The following is a 17949-nucleotide window of genomic DNA, read 5'->3' on the forward strand; positions in this document are numbered from 1 at the left end:
AATTCCGATTCTTTTAACATCCTCTATCTTATGTGAAAGCTTTGTATGATATTTCTCAATAAAAAAAAATAACATTACAGTGAATTTTATAATAACCAATCTAGTTACACTTATAGCTTATTATTCAATAAAGGTATAACTGATATATTAATGGTAATGAAATACCTGGATGTATAAAAGGGGGCGTGGCTGACACTTAACCTGAAGAACAACGAAATTGTTAACGGAGACGGCTGGAGTTTTTGCAAACATTTCAAGCCATTTCTATAACATATAGTTGCATAGAATATAAAGCGCTTGTTTAACATGTTAGTATTAATACTGTATAAATATTGCGGTCATGTTTTAATAAGATTTACGATGCCTACTCGAACGAACGAGAAATTAAGCACAATGCGTATATATTTATACCAAATAGATATGTCATTTGATTTGCACTATTTTGAACGTCCCCTTTCATACATAAATATCACGAGAATAATTTAAAAAAATATATTTAAAATTTCATCCCAAATGCCCGGTTAATTCCTTGGTGCTTATCAACGTAAGTGCCATGTTAAACCCTTTCTCTTAATTGCCAACCACTTATTGGTGTTATTGACACTGCTATTTTGTTTAAACGATCCTACATTATGTAATTTGAATACCATTACCTTCGGCAGCTCGGAATATTCGCAAAAATTGCTTCAGGGTGTAATGGCCGACCAAAACTTTTTTGAGACATCACCAGGTAACAGTCTCTGTCGAAAAAGGTTATTGAGATATTACCAGTTAATTCTATTGAGTATAATCGAACCTCGACCATTCGTGAAATGAAAAACAAACAAAAAACCTCCTAATATAACGAAATAAATAAATAAGTCATATTTTTTTACCACTAGCTCACCTTGACCACCGTTCATCTTCAGCTCCAAAACCACAATGAGTTTTTCGAAGCAAGATCGGGTGCTTTGGCCAATCAGAGACCTCCACTTTGTCATACTTTTCTTTTGTCGTTTCTTATTGGCTAAATGGTTCGTCATCTGCCAAGAGGCTTTAAAGGCGCTTAGCCTATTGGTTAGTGGGATTAGAGACAATTTTCAGGAATTGTTTTCAAGTCTATAGTTTATTCCATAAGTGTTGAATATTAATAAGATTGACAAATTAAAATGTAAGTTTATATGTTAATTACTAGAAAGAATCAACACATTCATAAATAATGAACGTGGATAGAAATAAAATAATATTATGGAATAGAAATTTGAAAAAAAAACGCATCCATATCCCCCCAAAAAAGTTAGACGTATAAAAATGTGCACAAACGCATAAACGTATTATACGCTGTACATTTTTTGGATGACAAGGTAAGAGACAAAGCTTATAGCATCCTGCTTTTCCAACTAGAGTTGTAGTTTAGCTAATAATAATAATAATAATAATAATAATAATAATAATAATAATAATAATAATAATAATAATAATAATAATAATCACATTGAAAAGTGAACCTAAAATTCTAGGAGATAGCAATAGTAGTCTTTTTTATTTAAATGAATTTCCAATATGTGAACCATTTGAATTAATATATATATGTATATATATATATATATATATATATATATATATATATATATATATATATATATATATTTATATATATATATATATATATATATATATATATATATATATATATATATATATATATATTGAGTAAGGATTCCTTAACGTGGTATAAAGGTTTAGGTACCGTCATGGTCAGCAATGCTATAAATGTCAGGGACACCCATACTAGCTTGGTTTGCTGTGAGCGACCAGACAAAAATCCAAACTGACCAGCGTGATGATGAAAACTGGCATAAACCCAGACACGAATAAAGACAGGTCTGAGGCCTTTGTCCTGCATTGGGCTAGAAACCATTATTCATGTTTGGGGTTTGGCGAGTTTTCATTACCAAGCTGGTCAACTGCGGATTTGTGGTGGTAGGAGATTTTCGTCTGATCACTCTGATCGCTCATAGCAAACCTACCTAGTATGGGTAGCCCTGACCAGTAAAGCTTTGCTGATCATGGCAATACACAACCATTTCACCACGTTGAGGTATCCCCACTCAGTATATATATATATATATATATATATATATATATATATATATATATATATATATATATATATATATATATATATATATATATATATATATAACACCAAAAACAACAAATGCAGCCATTTCTAGTCCACTGCAGGGTAAAGGCCTCAAGGATGTCAATTCACGTCTGGATTTGGGTAGATTTCATCACCACGCGGGTCGGTGATGGTGGGAGATTTTTTGTCTGATCGCTCACAGCAAACCATTTTAGTATGGGTGGCCCTGGCGAATACAGCTTAGCTGATCATGGCGGTATGCAAACCCTTTCACCATGGTAAGGTATCCCCACTCAGATATACTGGCATAAAAATCCTTTAATGATGGTAACTATAAACAATTAATTAAAACTATACATATTACAGGAATACATAGAAATTGATATACATAATTGAGCCTATACATATATCTACTGTATATGTTAATAAATATAGATATTACACACGTATGTGTGTGTAACGTGGTCATACATGGTTCGATGCACACATTTCTATGTACGCTTGCATATTTGCATGCATACATACGTGACATTATGGATTTTTCTACTACTACTACTACTAATACTAATACTACTACTACTACTACTACTACTACTACTAATACTACTACTACTACTACTAATAATAATAATAATAATAATAATAATAATAACGATTTGTGACTGAAAATTTGAAATATCTAAGTTTGAAAGAATCATTTCAGTTTTAAATTGCATCGCCCTGAAAAAAAATGAAAAAAATTCCAAAACGACAAAACTCGTCAAAATAATAGCCATAACAATAGTAAAAGCTTGAAATATCCTAACAGGTTAAAAAAAAAAACTCGATACAAATAGTCTTTCCACAAAGGAAAAATAAAAAAAAAAAAGTTCCAAACGACAAATGAAGAATCAATGCAGCGTCCGGGGTTCTCCAACAACCCAGAGGCCAAGAGAAAAATGTTTGACTTCGAAGCCCTCTTTTGAGTCCGGCCCCTTTAACTTTCTCTTCGGCTCCTATTTTTCAAGAGTTGTCAATATCTTTTGCTCACCTTGGCAAGTCCGTTTAACTTAAAATATGACGAGCGTCTATTGTACGTCGATAGACTCTCTCCGTCACGACTCTACTGAGACCATTAAATTTCAAGATCATATAAAACAATGAATGAATAGATAGATAAACTGTCTATTTACATTCGGCGAAGAAGGCAGAACATACTATCACTGCCAGAAATATTTTGCTTTTTAGAGGATATGGTCCCCTGAGAGAGAGAGAGAGAGAGAGAGAGAGAGAGAGAGAGAGAGAGAGAGAATTTCCATAAACATGTTATATTCCAATCAATCTCTAACCTTTGCTTCCAATGCAATCACATAACTCTCATATTTATATCCTTATTTTCGACATTTCCTGTACGGTACAAGAAAATTGGGCACACAAGAAAAACTCTGGCTGGTTGTGTGTGTGCGTGTGTCGCTGTTGTAAAATTAGACCTCTTAAAAGGCACACTAACTGCTCATAAAACCGCAAGAAAGTGGCTTAAAAGCGATTACGGCGGAATAACCACGAATATGCAGAAGTACATTACGGAACCAATTTTGAGATTCAATCCAGCAGGAAATTAAACGGCTCAAATGGGAATTACGATACGCAAATGTGATACAGGTCCAGTGAACGTTTTATTCAATTTGTGAATATGTAAAAAAAATACTGTGATGATGTGTCGACAAATATATCAAACCCTTGTCCTTGTTGCGAAGTAGAAATAAGATGGATACAAAAAAAAAAAAAAAAAAAAAAAAAAAAAAAAAAAAAAAAAAAAAAAAAAAAAACACACACTCAAGATTCCCTCTTCTGTGAATATGTTTGTGGTTGCCTGATTGGTAACGTCTCTGCCTAGTGTTTGCCAGACAGGGGTTCGAGTTCCGCTCACACTCGTTAGTTCCTTTAGTGTCTGCAACCTTACCATCCTTGTGAGCTAAGGTTTACGGGTTTGGGGAAGACTATAAGTCTATCTGTTGAGTCGTCAGCAGCCATTGCCAGGTCCTAGCCTGGGAGGAGAGGGGGCTCGGGCGTTGATCATATAATATATGGTCAGTCTCTGGGGCATTGTCCTGCTTGCTAAGGCAATGTCACTGTCCCTTGCCGCTGCCACTCATGAGTTATCTTTAAGGTCCTGCAAGCTTTATATGAAAATAATCTATGAAAATTGAATCTCTTTACAGCGGATATTTTATTAGTGTGAATCTTTAACCCCAAAAAATGTCAATTAGTATTCTTACATGCAAAGCCATGGATCACATTGGCTTAAAATCAGGTATTGTGGCCATCATAATGCACAGATTACCATTGCAAAATTAAACAGTTCTCAGAGTCCTTTTACCTTACTAAGTAGTTTAGGATCAAAGGATGATTATCATGAATGATATTGATAGCAAAAAGTATTATCATCATTATTGACCATACGATTTTAAGGAACAGTTAAAAAGCCATAGAACTACATAGTTAGCTTTCAAGCGGAAAAATATAAAAAGTAAAAAGAAATATAAATCACACATACACAATATACAGTATATCATCATCATCTCCTCTGGGAGGAACGTAGAGAGTTGAGGTCCCCTTTTTGTTTTGTTTCATTTGTTGATGTCAGCTACCCCCCAAAATTGGGGTAAGTGCCTTGGTATATGTATGTATGTATCATCTCCTCTTACGTCTATTGACGTAAAGGGCATCGGTTAGATTTTGCCAGTCGTCTCTATCTTGAACTTTTAATTCAATACTGCTCCATTCATCATCGCCTTCTTCGCGCTTCATAGTCCTCAGCCACGTAGGCCTAGGTCTTCCAACTCTTCTATTCCCTTGTGGGGCCAAGTTGAAAGTTTGGTGAACTAACCTCTTTTGGGGAGTGCGAAGAGCATGCCCAAACCATCTCCGTCTACCCTCATCATGACCTTATCCACATATGGCACTCGAGTAATATCTCTTATAGTTTAATTTCTAATCCTGTCCTAACATTTAACTCCCCAATATCCTTCTGAGGGTTTTGTTGTTAAAATAAAATTTTGGTCAATGCAACTTCCACCTTTTCTAAATCCTGCTTGTTCATCTCTCAGCTTTTCGTCAATTTTGCTCTTCAGTCTCTTTAGAATAAGCATACCATATATTTTCATAACAACTGACGTAATTCAGGTCTCCCTTTTTTCCGTTTTCACCAACACTCCTAACTCCAATTCCTCAGGTTTTGCCTCCTCTCTTCATGCCACATTCTACAAAATAATCTTGTAAGTAGTCTGGAAATCACTTCATTTTCGGCCAGTATCATCTCGGCAGTTATTCAATCGTATCCAGGGGCTTTCCATCTCTATTTTTATAGGATACCTTCGATTTCAAACACACTGAATTAATTCATGGGCACATCAAGGTCTTCATCAGCTTCAGGTATATCAATCAAATTATTCTGTTCATATCTCCTATTCATAACCTCACTAAAGTGTTCCATCTAACGTTGTCTTTTTTCATCTTCTGTTGTTATAACAGACCCACCTCTCGTTTTGATTGGTATATGCTTCTTCTTTGCCCCTGTCGAGATTTCATTCATAATTCAATGAGCGATTCTTACACCATAGCCACTTCCTGAATTCATAGCTTTGTCAGTCTTATCTGGTTTACTATCTAATTATTCTCTCCAGTCATTCCTGGCTTTTCTTTTGACCTCAATATCAATTTTGGAATACTGAGCATGCCTTACCTTGCAATATATATATATATATATATATATATATATATATATATATATATATATATATATATAAACATACACACACACACACATTTGTGGAATAGTTTAAATAACAAAGTTAAAACGAAACAATAATTATGTAAGTTAAGGGAGGCATAGAGTGTTGGACTGTACGCTTAAACAAACAAAAGCAGAGCTTAGGAAAGTCATGATATATATGTCTTAGCTTAAGACAAGGTTTTAAAACAAGGTCAGATTGTCAATCCCGAAATAAGGTCACTAGATATGTATCTAAAATCATTCAAAATCCAAAGCTGGTATTGATGATACCCTGATCACTTAAAGGTTTAAAGGTCGCTCATGAATGGCAGAGGCAAGGGACAGTGACATTGCCCTATCGAGCAGGACAATGCCCTAGAGACTGACCATATATACTACATATGAGTAGCGCCCAAGCCCCCTCTCCACCCAAGCTAGGGCAAAGGAGGGCCAGGCAATGGCTGCTGATGATTTAGCATATTGACCTTATAGGCTCCCCCAAACCCCTCATCCTTAGCTCACAAGAATGGCGAAGGTGCAGCGACCAAAAAAAACTAATGAGTTTGAGCGGGACTCGAACACTAGTCAGGCGTTCACCGGTCAGGGACGTTACCGCATCGACCACAATAACCCTTAAGCAGGATATTAATCATCATCATCCGGATCATATGTTATCATACCAACACTATCCACAGCACTGCATGGCCCTGATCCTCTAAAAGAGCAATTATATTCATCATCGTAATGTATTGATATAATAAATGTCATTGTAGGTTGAATTCTATATTTGCAATACACCAGCCAGCCGTTGAGATACTACTGTTAGAGAGTTCTGGCCAGACAATACTAAATTGGATCCTTCTCTCTAGTTACGGTTCACTTTCCCCTTACTTACACATGCACAGAATAGTCTGGCATATTCTTTACATGTTCTCTTCTGTCCTCATACACCTAACAACACCGAGATTACCAAACATCACTTCGAACATCACTTCAAACACTTGTTTGCCGAACTGCGTTCGACGAACCGTTTGATCGTGTAAACCCGCCTTTAAAAGCTACGCAATGTGGTTGACATTGCAGTGTTCAACTTAACTTTAAGCACAAGTGATTTCAATAATGATAACGAGGGGTTTCTCGAACGACCTCGCGTACACTCCCTTCCCATTAAACTCGGATCAAACTATAAACGAAGTTCTAACGTTCAACTGCTACATCGAAATGTGAAAAAAATAGACGAGTCACACAACTATCATTATAATCTTCTTGCGGTGAGAACGCTTCTGATCGTTTAGGTCTCCTCTCAAATATATTCGAATGATACAAACGCATTCCTACTACAAGATTATATCTTTACCTCCATCGATACCAAAAATCGCCTTTGAAATAAAACATCTACATATTACTCATTTCATTGTGAGTAAATGGTGAGGGAACAATATATGGTGTTCAAATTACGAATTAAATTTTGATTTTGCAGTATTACTTTGTTACATGAAATTCCTCGGAAATTTGTCACTATGCTATTAATAAATGATTTGAAGATTAAAGGTGTCAAGATTTAGTTCCAATTTCATCTGAAGATAAAGATTCAAATTCAAAGGATTTAATGACAAAAAATTACATCAAATGGGGTGTATTAGCATGCTAATAAACCCGCCAACGTATATAGTTAAAATATACATACATAATACTGTATCATACAAAACAGTACTACTGTATTATACATCATCAGAACGTCAGTCGGCAAACGCAATCGCCCACCGAGACTACAGTAAGCAGTTCCTCCCCAGTCAACTATTTCAGCCCATGACCCCAGTTTTAAAAGTTTCATTGTTTAAAGGCAACTCACGAATAGGAGAGGCAAGGGACAGTGACAGTGCCCTATCAAGTAGGACAATGTCCTAGAGACTAACCATATAGACATAGGATCAGAGTCTAAACCCCCTCTCCACCCAAGCTAGGACCAAGGAGGGCCAGGCAATGGCTGCTGATGACTCAGCAGTTAGACCTATATTGTCCTCAAAACACTCCCTCCTTAGCTCACAAGGATGGTGAGGTTGTAGCGACCAAAAGTGCTAACAAGTTTGAGCGGGACTCGAACCCCAGTCTGGTAATCACCAGGCAGGGACGTTAGATCTACCGTCCATGCGAATGGAAGGTCAGTGCATTCCACTGTACTAGCCAAAGTGTTTTTTTTTTTTCAATCGATTTAGAGATTCTAAAAACTTTCACGCTAGAAATCCATCAATGTGTCAATTGCAATAAAACGTATTTAATCTTATTACCAGAATTTTACTTCGGTGTCATATTTAAAAAGATAAAATCGTGCACCCTTAACCTAAATTCAGTCGTTATCTATTAGAATAGTATAGAAAATAGTACTTGGTTGCATATTTTGAATCTTTAAATGTCAAAAATTATTCATAAAAGCCCTTATTGATAAGTTACTTCGTAATAAAGAAAGACCTTAATTTATTGTACACGATTTTGACGGAAGAAACTTATTAATTAATAAAAAAACTGTTATAGTATTTTTCATAAATATTTTCAACAAAGTATTCCCCAATTATAAAACGACAGTATATTAGGTCTTCATATTTTTTTTTAAGGATATTGGGAGTTAAATGGCAGGACAGGATTAGAAATGAAACTATAAGAGAGACTTCTCGAGTGCCATATCATGATGAGGGGTAGATGGAGATGGTTTGGGCGCGCTCTTCGCACTCCCCAAGAGAGATTAGTTCACCCAACGTTCAGCTGAGCTCCACAAGGCACTTAGAAGAGTTGCAAGACCTAGGCCTACATGGCTGAGGACTATGAATCACGAAGAAAGAGATGAAGAATGGAGAAGTATTAAATTGAAAGCTCAAGATAGAGAAGACTAGCGAAATCTAATCGAGGCCCTTTGCGTCAATAGACGTAGGAGGAGATGTTGATGACGATGATGATGAAAATTATATCTAGCACTATCTTCAGGGAGAGATGATGATATAAAAAAAAAAATATTAAAAACAACTTATGCCTAATGCATTATTTCCTTTAATAATGTTGCTGTATTAATATTTCAGTTTAGAAAATGGAAGCTCTTTTTGTAGAGAGATGTCTTGTACATGAAAATGATAAAATGAATGACCGAACCAGTTAGGGTACGATTTGGGTATAGCCTACCTGAAAATTTTGATTTTCTGATAAAAAGTGAATGCTGCGTTGCTGAATGAATGAATGAATAAATGAATGATTTGAAGTTCTCTGGCTCGTTGCTGAATGATCACTTAAGAACATGACATAATTATCAGTGTTTGCTATGAATGGTATAATGGCCTTCAAAGACATTAACCAAGGTACATAAAATGGTAGCTCTTTTATTGAAATAATATCCTATGAAAGTAATAAAGAAATAAACTTTCAAGGGAAAAATGATTGATATAAAATAGAAAGAATTATAAAAACTATGAATGTATGAGTAAATCATTTCTCAGATGAAAACCATGTGTAATGTATTTTATTGATGAGTGACACTACAAAACGAACTAAAATTATTTTAACGGTCCTTAAATCTTAAGATAAAAATAAACTTTCCAGCACTTTTGTCTCGTTGTTCTTACTTTTTTTTTTTTTTTAGACATCAGCAATACTTACGTCCTTCTGGTATGAAAATTAGTCTACGAATGATGAACTAAATTCAACTAAACGAGAACAAATACAACCATTCCACAGTAATACTGTACTTATGTCCTTCTGGTTTGAAAAGAAGTCTACGAATGATTAACTAAAATACTTAGGTCCTTCTGGTTTGAAAATTTGTCTACAAATGATGAACTAAATTCAACCAAAGGAGAACCACTACAGTATAACTATTCTAAAGTTAGCGCGACATTTCTGCTCCACAAAGCGCTAGCGGGAACCCAAGTCTGTTTGTATACGGCTCTGTAAACGGTGACCGCACAGGACAATTGGCGTGGATTAAGCAAAACAAACGATCCGAGGCTCGGGAAGGGAAGGGAATAATCTCTCTCAAAGGCAAAGTGAGTTATCTCTCTCTCTCTGTGTCTCTTTCTCTACTGAATGTACCGTTGTTACACCATTCATATTTATGTTTCCTCTGCTTTTTTGGGGTCAATATTATTTACGATCTTCAAAAGTTTAAAGTTGGAGCAAATGTTTTTATGTTGACCAGGCTCACATGAGTCTTTTTATAGTTTATATATGACATCTGTTTTTGGCGTTGTTCATAGTTTATATAGGGCATATCTGTTTTGACGCTGTGTTTTTAGAATGATATATTGTTAATTTATTCTCATCATTTATTTATTTCCTTATTTCCTTTCCTCACTCGGCTATTTTTCCCTATTGGAGCCCTTGGGCTTATAGCATATTGCTTTTCCAACTAGGGTTGTAGCTTGGCTAGTAATAATGATAATAATAACCCCAGTTACTCTCAGAGATTCCATCCTATTCATCTCATCTCCTTCTCTACTTATCTTTGAGCATCAAAAGAAAAGCTCCCATCCTCACTCGCTCTTTCTTTCTCGATTGGATAACCCTGTGCATACATGGTATGGTAGGGGGCAGGTAAGGGGTAGGTAGGGGGTAGGTAGGAGGTTAGGGAGGGGTTTCGCAAAGGGTTCACAGAAGGAGTATAGGTATCGTTGACAGGTATAGCGCAATAAACCTGTTTTTGAGACAACACGGAATTGCGCAATCTGGACATAAAAGAATGCACGTCCGTTCCCGGCAATTAAAAGAGGTCACACAACGGGGTTTGTTAGGATGCGCGATCTATACCTGCAACTTTTTTTTTCTATTGGAGTATTTTTTCTTTTATATATATCAACTTATTTTTGAAAATATCTTTTTTTTTTAAATTAAAACCCAATTCTTTTTAAATGCGGATGAAAATCTGCAACTGTTTTTTTTCTATTGGAGTATTTTTTCTTTTATATATATCAACTTATCTTTTAAAATATTTTTTTTTCTAAATTAGAAACCAACTCTTGTTTAACTGTAGATGAGATTAGGTATATATATATATATATATATATATATATATATATATATATATATATATATATATATATATATATATATATATATATATATATGAAAATAAGCCATATATTTTAATACCTTAATCTCTTGATTCTCTCTTATCCCTCGGAATCAGAGACCAAAGGGGGAAGCTGGCATGACATTGGGAAAACTATTTAGCTAAATGGTTTGTTACTGTCATGTCAGCTTTCTGGACCAGGATTCGATTCCCTGGCCGGCCAGAAGCTATTGTCTTTGAGTGGTTCCCCCTGGGGTCCCTGATCCCGAGGTATAAGAGAGAATCCGGACATTAAGGTATTAAGATATATGGATTATTTGAATATGAAAAACACGTCTAAATGTGCAAAAATTACATATGTGTATATATATATACATATATATACACATATGTACTGTATATATATATATATATATATATATATATATATATATATATATATATATATATATATATACATATAGATATTATATATATATATATATATATATATATATATATATATATATGTATATATATATATATATATATATGTATATATATATATATATATATATATATATATATATATATATATATATATATATATGTATATATATATATATATATATATATATATATATATATATATATAGAAATGCATATACAGTATATGCACAGATTATATATATATATATATATATATATATATATATATATATATATATATACATACTGTATGTGTGTATACATATATATACATATATCTTTGAAAATTTTCAAATCAAGAAAATAACTATTTTTTTAGTAGGTGAGATTGGGTTTGAAAGTTGATGAAAAGAAAAAAATTATGAAATACGTAACACAAAAGGAAACAAACAATTAAAAGTATTGTTGGATAAGATCAATAATACCTAAAATACCCAGAATATTAATCAAAACGTCATTGTTCTTCTCCAATAATAGTAGAAATGGAACAAAGGAAACGTTATATCTTATAATCAATCATCTTTAACTGTTTCAGCTTTAGTTGTGATAGTGGACTTCAAACTTGCTACTGGAATAACTTTGAAAAATCTTGTGTCGTAATTTATCAGGGGTCACTGGTTGTAAAAATAAGTTATTTTTTAAATAAATTCTATTTTATTTTATTTATTGGGTTAGAGATCTCTTGCTTAAAGATACACGTGGACATACTATTCTATTTTGTTTTTCTTCCTCTTGTTATTTTTAAGTTTTTATCCCCTTGTTATGTTAGATTTTTTATAGCTTATATGTGAAAGACTTATCTTAATGTTATTGTTCTTAAACCTCTCTCGTAGTTTTTCCTTATTTCCTTTCCTCACTGGGATATTTTCCCTGTTGGAGCCTTTGGGCTTATAGCATCCTGCTTTACCAACTAGAGTTGTAGCTTAGCAATTAATAATAATAATAATAATAATAATAATAATAATAATAATAATAATAATAAGCGAAGAATTAGTAAACTAAAATCATGATTAAATACTAGTTAATATTTGTAAGAAAGAACATCTAAGGCTAATCGGAAAAGTAAAATAATAATCATTGAGAGGCACAATAAATATAGACAAAAATTAAAACTACGTTTGGAGACGAGAGTCAGAGGTGACTACAAACACGTTTGGACAAGTGAAAGGAAAACGTTACAGCTAAATAACACAGAAATCCATTGTATTTTTATTATAATCTTGCACTAAACGCAAATTAGGCTTAACACTAATATATATGTATGTATGTATATATATATATATATATATATATATATATATATATATATATATATATATATATATATAAATTTCGGTGTTAACACGATTTACAGTATATATATATATATATATATATATATATATATATATATATATATATATATATATACTGTATATATATAAATTTCGGTGTTAACACGATATACAGTATATATCTATATCTATCTATCTATCTATCTATCTATCTATCTATCTATATATATATACAGTATATATATATATATATATATATATATCTATATATATACATATATATACATATATATACACACATATATATTTATATGTATATATATATATATATATATATATATATATATATATATATATACATACATACATACATATATATATATATATATATATATATATATATATATATATATATATATATATACATATATATACATATATATATATATTATATATATTATATATATACACACACATATATATATATATATATATATATATATATATATATATATATATACATATTTTATATGGAAAAACGTATATGCTTTTTTTTTCTTTTTGTCTAAAAGTTCCTAACTGGAGCTCAGTTTGTCCGGAGATATGTTATCTTCGATTTTTAGATAATGTTAAGACATCATATATTAACTGCATACAAATTAACATGCTTATTAAGTATATTTAGAAAGTGCAACGCATGAATAACCTAGTTGAAAAAAAAAAGAAAAAATCTGAAGATGCTTCATTGTAGAAAGGATGCTGGAGCCACGAGACTACAAGCTGTTGTGAGGACTGAGGCCGTTCTAAGGGAAATGGAGTCTGGGACCAACGTAGTTTGCAAGTCTAAATATTCTGAAGGGGGCGAGTAAGCCTCATGGTTTAGGCTGTGTCGCACAAGCCAGACCAGTCTTGAAAATGTAACATCAACTCCGTTGCAACAGTAGAATCGTGATTTTTTTTCTTTTTTATTATGAAACATACATTTACAATCTTACAATTTATAACATACAGTACATTCATTATTCATGGCTGAGGACTATGAAGCGCGAAGTAGGAGATGATGAATGGAGAAGTATTGAATTAAAAGCTCAAGATTAGACAACTGGCGAAATCTAACCGAGGCCCTTTTCGTCAATAGGCATAGGAGGAGATGATGATGATATTCATCATTCATGAGAAAAGCAGTGAAAAGGCATTGGTGGCTTAGACAGCAATACAGAAATTACTTCGCTTAAACAGCAATGCCAAAACTTGTCATAAGGAACAGCGTCGCTAAGGGAATCGAATCTGATAGCAATGCAGTTTACAAATTTAGACATTCTGATTGGGCGAGTAAGAACTTAGCCTGCATTGGACAAGCGATATTGGCCAAGAAGAACTGACGTCAGTCCAGTTGCAAGATCGGAACCCATATTTCGCAAAAGTATAAGGGAGGCTTGCTAGTTGTTGTTGTTGTTGTTGTTTTAGATTGGATTCCTTTGAAGGGGACCACGGGCTCTTGCACTAAGTCAAGGCTGTGAAAGAGGTAGATCATATTAACACGAAGGACGGGCAGGATGATGATGGGATGACAGCCACATGACGACCGTGGCAGGAGTCCGAAGCCTGGACGAGGCACCCCAAAGCAGACGTTGTCACCTAAACCCGGTTCCTCCTCGGTCCTGGAGAAATTTTATCTTTTCTTACTGCAACCCGAAAAGGGAATGACTTCTGAGATGGGTCCTGAAATTTTTTTGTGAAGCCTCGTACAAAATCATTTGTGTATTTCACTACTAATCTTGAAATTTTCCAATTCAAAGAACCCCTAAGTGTTCATTTATCAATAATTGTTAATTAATATCCCGGTTTCCAAATATTGTTGTATTTTAAATTTTCCCCGCCATAGCTGTTATTTCGAGAGCAATTTCATCGTTCAACTGATGTAGTTCTCATGAGGAATCCTGTGAAAAAAATATTCGAAACACGTGTCAGCTACAAATATTAAATAAATTAGAGCTCAATTTGTCCGGAGAGATGTTGTGCCACTGACTATTATTATTATTATTATTATTGTTATTATTATTATTATTAGCCGAGCTAAAACCCTAGCCGGAAAAGCAGATTGCTATCAGCCCAAGGGCTCAAGCAGGATAAATAGCCTAGGGAGGATATGAATAAAGAAACAGAAAGAATAGTGTGCCAAATTGCACCATTAAGCAAGAGCACTCTAACCCAGGGCAGTGGAAGAGCATGGAACAGAGGCTATGGCACTACCCAAGGCTAAACTACAATGGTTTCATTTTGGACTGTCCTCCTAGATGAGCTGCTTACCATAGAAGCTAAAGGGTCTATTCTACACTTATCAAGTGGAAATTAACTACTGAACTATTACAGTGCAGTAGTAACCCATTAAGTGAAGAATTTTTTTTTTTCGCTTATCTTAAGTGTTGGCAGGTGTATGAAGAAAGAGGAGAATGCGAAAATAATAGGCCAGACTATTGAGTGTATGTGTAAGCAAAGGAAAAATTAGCCGTAACTAAAGAGGGATCCAATGTAGTAGTATCTGGGCAGTCAAATGACCCAATAACTCTCTCGTAGTGGTATCCCAACGGGTGGCTGGGGGCTTGGGTAAACTACTAAAGCAAGTATTCATTTCAAAAGTAAAGTAACAAGCCCAAAAAACAGGGGAGGCAGAGAGGACGTTATTTTCACTTCACAATTAAATTAACAATCTTATCCCATGGAGAATGAAACACAATAATTGAGAAACGATAATATCCAGGTTTTTTTTTTTTTTTTTTTTTTTTTTTTTTTTTTTTTTTTTTTTTTTTTTTTTCCCCAAGGTGTACCTCTATGCTAATCATAAAACGCTGATCTTCATAACTTTGAACGGAGAAAATGAGAAAGGTAAACGGAAGAAAAAGAGATAAACAGCATGCAAAATTATAATTAAATAAAAGATAAAATCTACGACAATGTGGATTATAGATATAGAAATGCGAATAAAATGTATGATATATGTATATATATATATATATATATATATATATATATATATATATATATATATATATATATATATTTATATATATATATATATATATATATATATATATATATATATATACATATACATATATAATGAATCAAAATATAAATGAACAAAGAAATGAGTAAAACTCAACACTAGCGATCCAAAGCTAAGGAAGCAACCAACTTTTAAAAGGAAGAAAAACAGACTTAATATCCTTACTTTTATAGCTGAAGCCAAAATAAGTTCAACAGTATATATATATATATATATATATATATATATATATATATATATATGTATATATATATATATATATATATATATATATATATATATATATATACAGTATATATATAAATATATACATATATATATATATATATATATATATATATACATATATATATATATATATATATATATATATATATATATATATATATATATATGTGTATATATACAGTATATATATATACATATAAATATATATATATACATATATATATATATATATATATATATATATATATATATATAATTACCTAACCTCCCGAGTTAAGCTCTGAGAAAATCATATAACTCTCAGATGGCAATATATAAAAACACTGAATGTACAAAGGTCTCTTAAGTACTCTCAAAACAAAACCGAGTTATTGATTACTTGAACTATTCAAAACAACCTCTTACTTCGATTCTTAGTCAGGGATTATGAGAGAGCTCTGTAAGAAATACTGGTGATCGAAATAATGCACACTTTACAAAAATGAATATATTCTATACAAATTTACAGCATTTATACAGAAAATTATCACTAAAATGAATCACTCGAAATAGTAAATCTGAACAAAACCTTAGACTAAGACAATAAAATGATACTTTAAGAAAATTATGCAATCACTTGTTTCTTCACTGGAAGTTGATTTATAGAAAATATTTAATCTTGATAATCAATGAAAATAGATAACACTTTAACTCTAATGATTAAACCCTTAAAGAAGTTTACGTAAAAGTTACTGACACACTTACGAGTTTTAGCTCACACGAGGGTTTTGAACAGATAGAAATATAAACACACTTCACTGTTTTGACCTAAATCTCACAGGGCCAATTACTAAAAATTTATGCCACTTCAGCATTTATATTAACACAACACACCCGAAATATTATTCAAAGTTTCCCCAACGTTTGAACACACTACACACTATATGTTGGATAAAAACTTATTCACTTTGGAGAGGGCACACACTCAAGGCACTTGCTAGAGAGGCGAACTTTGGCTCTTACAAAGGGACAGGCTGGATCTCTTCTGCTGCAATGCATTTCTTGGGGCCTATATATATGCCACTTCAGCATTTATATTAACACAACACACCCGAAATATTATTCAAAGTTTCCCCAACGTTTGAACACACTACACACTATATGTTGGATAAAAACTTATTCACTTTGGAGAGGGCACACACTCAAAGCACTTGCTAGAGAGGCGAACTTTGGCTCTTACAAAGGGACAGGCTGGATCTCTTCTGCTGCAATGCATTTCTTGGGGCGTATATATATTAACTTAAAACTTCTAGATAATTCTATATAGATTATTTTCGTAGCTTGGGGGCAAGACCTAGCGACGCCAAAGTTGCCAACAATCAAGTAGTAGACGAATACCAACGCACAAGCAAGGCAAATCTCTCTCAGCTAACTCCACCCACCTACCTCCTCGAAACATAAATAAAAGAAGATAAAACTAACTCTGGGGTTTTCAAGAACATTCTAACCACGTGGAAAATATAATGAGGTAGTTGAATCGGTGGAACTTCAAAAGTTCATACTTGCAGCGAATGTTTTGATGTTGAAAAGGCTAACATAAGTCTCTTTATATAGTTTATTGTGAAATCTCTATTTTAAGGTTGTTACCATTCTTAGAATATTTTAGATTGTTCATTACTTCTCTTGTACTTTATTTATTTCTCTTCCTCACTGGGCTATTTTTGGAGGCCTTGTGCTTAACGCATCCTTCTGTTCCAATTAGAGTTGTAGCTTATTATTATTATTATTATTATTATTATTATTATTATTATTATTACTTGCTAAGCTACAACGCTAATTGGAAAAACAAGATGCTATAAACCCAAGGGCTCCAACAGGGAAAATAGCTCAGTGATGAAAGGAAATAAGGAAAAATTACAAGAGAAGTTTAAGAACAATAATAACATTAAAATAAATCTTTCATATATAAACTATAAAAACTTCAAAATAACGAAAGGAAGAGAA

The 17949-nt window shown here is 32.9% G+C and overlaps 1 long non-coding RNA gene across 1 annotated transcript in view; it reads right to left on the minus strand.

Moving 5' to 3' along the window:
- Positions 1-931, minus strand: part of LOC137657109 (uncharacterized) — a 121369-nt gene extending 120438 nt beyond the window's left edge. The window contains exon 1 of the long non-coding RNA XR_011047111.1: positions 887-931. This is a non-coding gene — a long non-coding RNA (uncharacterized lncRNA). The remainder of the gene's footprint in view (positions 1-886) is intronic.
- Between the last annotated feature and the right edge of the window lie 17018 nt (positions 932-17949).

The sequence above is a fragment of the Palaemon carinicauda genome, chromosome 18 (genome assembly GCF_036898095.1).
Source record: "Palaemon carinicauda isolate YSFRI2023 chromosome 18, ASM3689809v2, whole genome shotgun sequence".
Taxonomy (NCBI): Eukaryota; Metazoa; Arthropoda; class Malacostraca; order Decapoda; family Palaemonidae; genus Palaemon; species Palaemon carinicauda.